General features: G+C 38.4%; 1 long non-coding RNA gene across 2 annotated transcripts in view; it reads right to left on the bottom strand.

Moving 5' to 3' along the window:
- Window positions 1–3377: 3377 nt before the first annotated feature.
- LOC134174439 (uncharacterized) overlaps window positions 3378–9412 on the bottom strand; it is a 30158-nt gene continuing 24123 nt past the window's right edge. For both annotated transcript variants that reach the window (XR_009968647.1, XR_009968648.1), the window contains exon 3: window positions 3378–4020. This is a non-coding gene — a long non-coding RNA (uncharacterized LOC134174439). The remainder of the gene's footprint in view (window positions 4021–9412) is intronic.

Genomic DNA, 9412 nt, shown 5'->3' with positions numbered 1-9412 from the left:
AGTTGGTGCAAATCTTTCCAGTAAATCACATATTGGATAATCAAGGTAGAACCACATGAACATGATTTATTCTTGGTCCATTCAGGCACAAACATGTCTTCCAGTAGGACTTTTCTGTTCTCTTAGCCTTATAAAATAATGTATGAATTAGGATAAATCAGAAAATGTTCTCCTAAAAATATCTAATTTCCACAATGAAATACACCATAAACATTTACATACAAGGAGTGAAAAAAAATACTGCCATTTTTAGTACCAGTTTCAAAGCATAGCATGTTTCAATATCCAGATAGTATCTGACATCATAGATGTCTCTCTAGTTACACATTTATATATATTAATGTGCTCAAAGCTATACATAATGTGCTATAAGCTCCTTCTTTTTTGCTTATTATGAAGCTCAGTTTAAGGTCGTCTTACAACACTTCTGGTGTATGCCAAACATGTTTCTCTCAGACAAACTAATAAATACTAGGCACAAAAAGTAAAGTCATCAACTGTTCTCAGCACTGTTTTGAAGTTTTGCACATCACCATTACAAAGAGGAACAGGGGTTTTGGGGCTGTTCAGCATAATGCCTTAATCCCTTCTTACTTCTGTCTCCCTGCTCACCTGAGCCTTTTCTTGCTCCAAATGGTCACCTAAATCATTTGATCTCTGATGTTTCTGGACAGCAATAAACCATGAAAGCATATTCTGGGAAACTTGAGATGACAATTACTCTGTCTCTGCTACACTGACCTATCTCACCAATTACTTTTGGCACACTGATACTTACTGTTGGCACCCTGCTGACAGAGCATCAAGATTCAAGTACCATCTCACATGCAGGTTGCTAATGCAGCAAAGCTGAGTCTGTCTTTTTTCAGACTCCTCATCAATAGAAATCTCTAATTGCTAATCAATCAGCCAGCTCAGTCTAACACAACAATTTAACCTCCTCTTGCAGTCATGTCTCAACAGGACCCTTTATAAAGTAGCGATCATGTAGTCAAACACACATTTTAGCTGTTGTTCACCCTGCAGCCATAGAGAAGGTTTCCATGATTCAGCTATTACTTGTTCTCAGCTATGGTTTTTTTTTCTTTTTTAAAAGTGGAATATAGGACTTCCTCATTTGTGAATTGAGGCTGCCACTGGCATTGGCAATACTCTGAGACCCATGAGACTTCTCCCTAAAATTTCCATGTCAGTCATGCATTTAAATCTGTATTGATCCATCCACCTCCATGGCACTCATTTACTGCTCAGGGGAAAAGTGATTTTAATTTTTTATCTGATTGATGTTGCAATGTTCAGGATGAGAACACATGATTAGAGCCCATTAAACAGTGGGCCAAGATTCTATTTCAGTTACCTGTTTCCTGAAAACAAAGGAATAGCGACATCCATACACCATAAAAAAGGAGCTCTATCTAATGGAAGCACTGTTCCCTGCTGAAATCTACCCAAGGATTATATAGGATACACAGCACCTCAAAAACACATCCAGGGTGATATAACCTGCAAAAACACATCCAGGGTGATATAACCTGCAAAGGCACTCACCCTTTTCAAAATGTTATGCATTCCTTGCATGAAGAATGAATCAGGAGCTGAAGATGATGATGATGAAAAGAAACCTCAGCACCAGCTGCCCTAAATGTGAATAATTTAATCTGAAAAACTGCTTGGTGGGGATTTTTGCTTCAAAATTTTTAAAGTTTTTAATTTGAAAAACATTGATATGGTCAGGAATTCTCCCTAAAGCATCCATGAATTAGAGGTCTTTAGCCTGGAAATACCTCCACATGGCAGGCAAGGCTGGGCATCACATTTTTACTAGTCTCCATGGACTCTGAAGCTACCATACCACTTTTCTGTGAGATAATTGCTTTGCTATCAAACAGTACTTTCCTGGCTACAGTGGAGCTCGTCAGCTAAGCTACCCACTCTTTTCTGGAATACATCAAACAATAACAATATATCAATTTTTTTTTTCACTGGTTTAAAATACCCATGTAAAGAACCATTTTTCCAAAGCGGAGACTAATGTTGGAAAAATTTAAGCAAATTAGTTGACTGGAATTGACTAATCCTCTCCAGTTCAATGTCATCAAATAATCTTCTACAATTCCAGATTTGCCCATCGTGACGGAAACAATATACCCCCTACTGAAAGGGCTCAAAGAGAGCCATTTGAATGGCTCCTCCCTTGCTGAAACACTGTTCTTAAAGCTGGGAATAAAAAGATGCAGAGATTATCAGAAGCTCAATTATATGCCTTCAGGTGGAGCTACAGTTCTTGGAAAATTGATAGAAACAGGAAAGAGCATCTGCCCTCCAGCTGCTTATGTTTCTGAAACACCATTAAACAAGCCTTTGGTGTCCAAATGAAACTACAGGTCTTTACAGAAAACAGCAGAGAAGGCACACACAGACAAACACCATCTCTGCTGAACATCTACAGCCAACTGCTCAGGAGATTTCTGAACATCTCTGCAGGGGAAGATGACTCAAGGAAATGTATTGCTCAAATAGTATTTTGTCTTTCTTAATGGGCTGTTACTGCACACTGCAGTATCAGCCAACACCTGTGATTATATTGGTTACCACACATGTCCGTAACCAATCGGGTCATAGCATTTACTATTCATTTCTTTCAATGTAGGATTTTAATTCACTGAACGACAACTGCTTTTTTACATCTGATAACGCCCCATAGTCTGTGAGTGGAACAAAAAACACAGGCAACTCAAATCCTTAGAGTCATCCTGTATTATTTTTTCTCTTATAGTGAAAAGTTGTTGCAACATCAGAAACATTGGGCCTCAAGGCTATCTTCACAAAAGTGTGATTTTTTAGTTTGTGCTTATGATGACAGTAACTGCTTAAGTACCATTTCCCAGTAGACCAGCAACCTGCAGGTGTTGAAGAGTCCTTGGAGTCTGCCTATCAGCTCAACTTGCCTGGAAAGGCTCTTCATGCCCAATGTAGTTAAGGAACTATTTCATCTATTTCTCTTAACCCTTTCTACGTCTCTCTGCTTTTAAAATAAGCCAACAGGCTAAAGTTATTTTTTTAGATAGATCTGTCCAGGGGAGTAATGCTAGACAGCATATAGATTTTCAAAAGCCCTTAACAAACACCCATGTTTGAGACTAAATTTTCAAGTTTACCACTCTGACGCATACTTAAAATCACTGATTTTAAAATTGTTCTCAGGGACCACCTGCAGTGCTGGACTGACACTGTGCATTTAGACAGAGAGATGCTGGGGCAAGGAACCAAGACTTGACCTAATACACCAAGTTCAGTGATCACAGCCTCTTGTAAGCTAATAAAACATGGTTCTTACTTTCAATTAATACAATTCTTAGTATTTATATTGTTAACTGTTATTAATATCAGCATCTCAATATTATCATATGTGGGCTCCCATCTCAGAACATCAGCTGGGTAAAGTTCAACCTAGTAGTATAGTATAATCTTTAGACAGATGTAGCTTGCTAAGCAAAACCATCTGCAGCAATCTGCTCCAATGGGTTCTTCTGTTTATTAAGAAGTTTTTTGAAAACAGTTCCACAGAGGTAAGGAAAAACAAAGGCCAGATTGCATAAATGATAACTCTTCCTTTTCCAAAATATTTGTTCATTATAAACGTCATGTGGCTTAATATGCAAAGACAACAGTTCACCTATTGATAAGACCACCCCCTATCAGTCTGACCAATATTAACCTCTTTGCTCCCCTGTGTTCCCTTCCCTTCCTATTTTCTCTTGATTTCTACAGAGATCACGATCTCCAGGGGCCCAGCATATTACCTAATCACTTCTGTGAAGTACAGCACAGGGGTATGAAGAAAACTTGCTGGAATAAAAATTGAGTGAGCAATTAGCCCATAGTAAGTACATTTCCAGTTCAGGGTCCTAGATGAATACCAGACTTCTTTGTATGTGGAGATGTGAGATATGCTTAAATAAGGAGAAAATCCTAAACCATGTACTACCTAACAATTGCAGATACACAGCTGAAGCAGTTCTGAAAGATGGGGAAAACAATACAGTGTTATCTCATGTACTGAATTAGGTTATCACATTCCTTTCTAAGGTGCTTTCTAGCCCTAACCATTCTATGACTCTGATTCCCCATACTGATTTACAGTCAATCATAATGACTAGTTTCTTTCTGTTTTGCAGAAGTAATATCTGGATAGGCTTCTGCCTGAAAATTAGCATCACCCTGGTGATGAGGAGTGGTCTAAACATGAGCCCACATCCCTAAAGGGCTCCTGCCAAGATGCTGACATTGAAAACTCTGACCTCCACATACCTATCAAAGTATTTAAGGCAGAAGATGAAGACAGGAACCAAGACACTAACAACTTAACACTTAAAGATAACACATCCCAGACTGTTAACAGTAGGAGACCAGTTTCATTTTCAAGCACGTGAAGTAAAAGCAGAGGATGGCAATATTATAGAATTCATTCAAGACTTATTTAACTTTATTCAAGGGGGTCCAAATTATGTGATCAAGGAACAAGCGCTGTTCTGGTTAAGGAACTGAAATTGTCAATAACCATATCTAGTTTTCTGCTCATTTTTGACATTTGTATTCTGCCCATGGTTAGATTTGGCTGTAATTTCATTTCCTCCATTTCTGAAACAGGGATGATGCTCATTACCAAGACAACTTTTCACAGTAATTGCTTTAGAGCATCCGAGAGAGGAAAGAAAACCTGTTGTTGTGACAATAGTGGCTCAGTTTCTCAGTGTTGGCAGGTGACTGGAAGCATACCCACATTAGTGAAGTGCTTTCTTTTCCCTTAATACTGTGTTCATACACGTCAAATGAAGAGCCCAACTTTATTCCAGATGACAGAAAGTCTTAGCAAAATCAATAATAATTTTTTTTGTATAATTGCTTCATTTCAGCAAGGCATAGGCACATTGAGAGAAGCTCCACACATCAGAATTTACACATGCCCAAACAGTTTTATCAGGTTTTGAGATTTTACTCTGTCACAAAATGGATGCCTAAGGGTCGCTCAAAGAATGACCATAAAAAGTACTCACAGGAGCAGTTATAATTTGATACATAAAGGCATGACTTAAGAGAACTCAATGGCAAGGTTCACTCTAGTATTTAATGCATGGATGAAACATACAAAGGGAAATTGAGGTAAAAATCAAGCTAAAAACAAACGATACAGAGGCCAAAGTACGAAAGGGTAAGGGGGGCCTCCCATTGAGTCATGAGGTTCAGAGTAGACCTGCTTGGTTTCTAAGCTTCTTTCCCATGACCCTGCCTTTATCAAGTTGTTTATTTCTCCTTTTTTCAATAAGGGCATTTTAACACTGTGCCAAGACCATATTGCTGCCACAAGAATGCCACAGAAGAAAAATTAGTTATAAATACATTGAAAATTTTTAAGCCACTGTTTCTAGGAATAAAAAAATAAAAATAAAAAAAAAAGGAAAAAAGAAAACCCTATTTCTTATAACAACGAAATACTGATGGGTATTTGTGTTAGAGTTCAGTTTCATACTGGCACACCGATGAATGACACACAAATGGAAGAACTGAGTTATAAAAGCCCATTTCTGCCACTGAAAGTGTGTCCTTTTTAAGGACTTGTTGACAGAATAGCACAACATGACACCTCTGAACAATACCACTTTGCCAGCCAAAAGCTGCTGCATTATGTGTGGCTTTATTCAAACCTTTGCTTTATTTAAACATTAAATAAAGCAGCAGTGATTATTTTCCATTGATCTAGGCAGCTAGTCACAAGATGTGAAACAGAAAATACTCAAATAAGAGTGGCTTAGTGAATAATACCCATTAAATCTATCAAGTGAAATTGGTTTGCTATCAATGTGGTTAATATGCCAAAGTGTATCAGCAGACAGTTCATATGCAGTCTCAGAAAACTTGTCTGTAGCAAATACAGTTCCCCATTCTTCTCTCTTGAAATTGCATCTCATCATGGTAATAGTAGACATTAAACTGCTACTGAGATTTTGTCACACAGTTTAGCTGTTATAGCCATCCTAAAACACAAAGGTCAAATCTCGCTTGGTGTCCAGCTTTTAGAGGCTAATTGGAGATTTTTTTCCCCAACAAACAATAGCCAATTAACATAAACTGGTTGTCAGAGAAATAGCTCCTGGATGTTTCCTTCTCGTTAACGTTATGAGTCACAACTTTTTTTAAGGGAGCAGGAAAATAGAAATAGAAACCATATAGGTCAGAAACAGATCTCAGCAGGAAGAGGGGAAAGGGCCGTAAGTGTAAAAGGATAAAGATTTTCTACAAATCAAATCACGGTGCAGAGTTATAATGTTATTCTGTTACATTAACATGTAAAGACCAAGCTTTATCAGAAGAAACCCCAGCTGCTTGCTGCCAGGGCTAAAGAGATACCTCAACCCTCAGGACAGCTGTAACTCAAGAGATGTGGGTTATAGCACAAGATACCTGCTTGAAAACAGTGCCCAGAACACCTGCATACCTTAAGGCCATGAGTATTTTTAGCATGCAAAGAGAGAAGTCACTTCAGATTACAAGCCAACGCACAAGACAACAAGCCAAACTGTGCTTGAGTAGAACCGTGCATTTCAAGGGACCAGTGCTAAAGCACGGGTCTAGAGCTGGGTGTGAGTGACTAGGCAAAATCTTCAAAACAGAGAGCCCATTTTCACCTGTTACTTGCAAAGCAGCAGGCACCCAGTAACACAACCAATGAACTTCTTTCCCTGAGCTCTGTACCCAAACACTGGATCTTCTATGACCACAAAAGAACCTGTTCAGATATTCCCCTATTCCCCACATACAATGAGACTTGATACATTCTAGATGAAGGCTGCTCACTCTAAAAATCATTTATGTATGATGCACCCTGACACACCAATCCATCGCTGGTAATACAATTTCAGTGGCATGGACAAATAACCTACATATAATCATTTACTCCTGAAACACTGCAGGGAATTTTCAGAAGCTCAATTTATCAGAACAGATCCAGAAAATACATGCTGGTGTTAGTGGACCTGATGGACACCTTATGAATACAATTCCATGCATTAATGGCCATGTACCATCTCATTACTTCTTTTTAGAAGCAATCTTGTTCTCTTTCCATGGAGAAATATTTCCTCACTAGAACAAGTAAGCTTTAGTGGCTAGTTGAGAAAATCCTGTTCTGACTGACTTTAATAATTTAATAATTAATAATACCCATTATTAAATATATCTTCCTTGCATATTAAATTCTGGTGGTCTTAAAAAGGGAGACCAAAACATGGCTGTTATCCCAGTGATTAGGCTTTCTTTCTCATTAAAGACTTCTTTGCACATGCTCACAGGAAAGCAGAACAACTGCACGGTAAAGAACAAAATCGGGATGGAACTCATGAGACCCATCAGAATAACCTTTTGGAGATTTGCAGCTACATCATACAAATTTCCCTAGGCAACTTGTCCTCTTTGTGACTGACACCCCTTCCTGGATGAAATGGAGAAATCCTAGAAGAGCTTAAACTGATAAAATGCCTTTTAGGGATTGATAGCTCAACACAGTTCAGGATAATGCAGTATTTTATTCAGCCAGAAAACATAAACAAATTTCTTTGATACCAGTATTTCTTAAAGGGCTCTTATTCCTCCTAGCCCTTATTTGGCTGGGAGAAGAATACAGAAGGTGATCAAGGAAGAACATTAAGAAAATAAGAATCATTAGAAGAGATTATTTTGGTTCTTTAGCTAATGAGCTTCATTTTTGCCATGCTGTGCAAGTTCTTCCCACACATTCTCATTAAAATGAGAAGTTTTGCATTAGCCTTTACACATTTCCTTGTGGTGGAAGCTCTCTGGTGCCTCAGGATGGTGGGAAGGTCTAAAAGGTTCTTCCCCAGAGCCCCTATATGTAAGGAAGTTACAGCCAGGAACCTGGGACCAAGCTCATTAGCATGAGTGAGTGGTTGCTGGATCATTTTTTAACCCCAGATTAAATTTAAGGACACATGATAGGCATCCATCTCTGCAGGGAGGGAAATTCTATTCCTGCCAATGAAAGCCAAAGCCTATAGTAGTTATTCTGCAAGTAAGTCTATAGTAGGTTGGAAGCAAAGAGATTTCAGCAAGAAGTTCTTTAAATGATTAGCCATTAGTGGCTTTGATACAGTACCAAGGACTACAGAGGGATGCCATGCAGAAATGCAGAGACGCTAATAAAATACAGATGTACCTATATCTACAGCTGTATCAATGTTTCTATCAGCGGCATTGCAGAGAAGAACTACACAAGGTGCAGGGATCATGAAATACATACACGGTGCTTCCACTTAAACCTGGTGCTGCAAAATAAATGTTGATGATGTCTTTCACAGACAGGTATGGGTGTACAGACCAGCATAGCCTAATACCTACCACACACTTGCCTATAACACAAAAAAAAAATCCTTGCATTTCTGCTGGCATTTCTCCTGGTACCATAATCCCTGGCATGTTAAAAAGGTCAGTAAAACCAAACAAATTAAATAGAATGCTGTCCTTTTAAACTGGCTTACTGTGCATGATCTCCTACCTGAAGAATTCCTTCATATTTTCAGATTTGGATCAGGCCAGGCTAGAGGTGCAAGCTGGTGAAATCTCATGTAAATGGTTTTGATAAGGAAGATTTGGTGACAAAAAAATTTAGTAAATTAATGAGTCTTCCTTTCCAGAGACAAAAATAAACATATCGGAGGCAACGTGAAATAACTGAGAATAAAAAAAAAATGTTCTGAAGAGATAATGGGCAAAATATCTTATCCCAAGGCCAAAGTTCACCAGTTTTCACTTTGATTTATGCAGCAGCATTTTAGGGTATGGTAAAATTACAGAGCAACAGTCTTCTGAAATCTGACAAACTTGTCATGTCAACAGATGGGCTGTAAGAACAGAAGCTCTGAACTGGGATTAAGATGATTTGGTCTTGAATGATTCCATCTAACTGCTAGTTACAGCTAAAACAGCTAGATATATACTTAGATCGTTACCCATCTATCATAAATCAGTCTGTTCATGAAAAACTACATCTATCGCTCCTTGTAAACTTTCCCCCACTATTCTGGTTCTTTGAACAAAATTATGCAGCATATCAGGTCAGAGAATTAATATTGGCTGACCAGAAAAATGGATGCCTTCGCCTCTTGACATTTCAGCCATCACTTTGAGTTATGTTGCGTAAATCTAATCATAGGATGCTACCTTGTACCATGCTGTTATACCTGATGCAATAAATCACTAAATCCTGTTAGAATCAATCTATGCTCAGCTGCAGTACTACTGTCATACCCACTGCTACATATACCAAACCTCACACTGTAGCAGAGTGCTTCATTTCACAAGTGTTGGAATTATATTTAAGGGAACAGATTCAGGTAAT

This window comes from Pezoporus occidentalis, unplaced genomic scaffold (genome assembly GCF_034315485.1).
Source record: "Pezoporus occidentalis ecotype Australia unplaced genomic scaffold, CSIRO_AGI_Poc_V1 ctg60, whole genome shotgun sequence".
Classification (NCBI taxonomy): Eukaryota; Metazoa; Chordata; class Aves; order Psittaciformes; family Psittacidae; genus Pezoporus; species Pezoporus occidentalis.
Note: the sequence above shows the minus strand (reverse complement) of the source record. Positions and strands in the feature narration are given on the sequence as shown.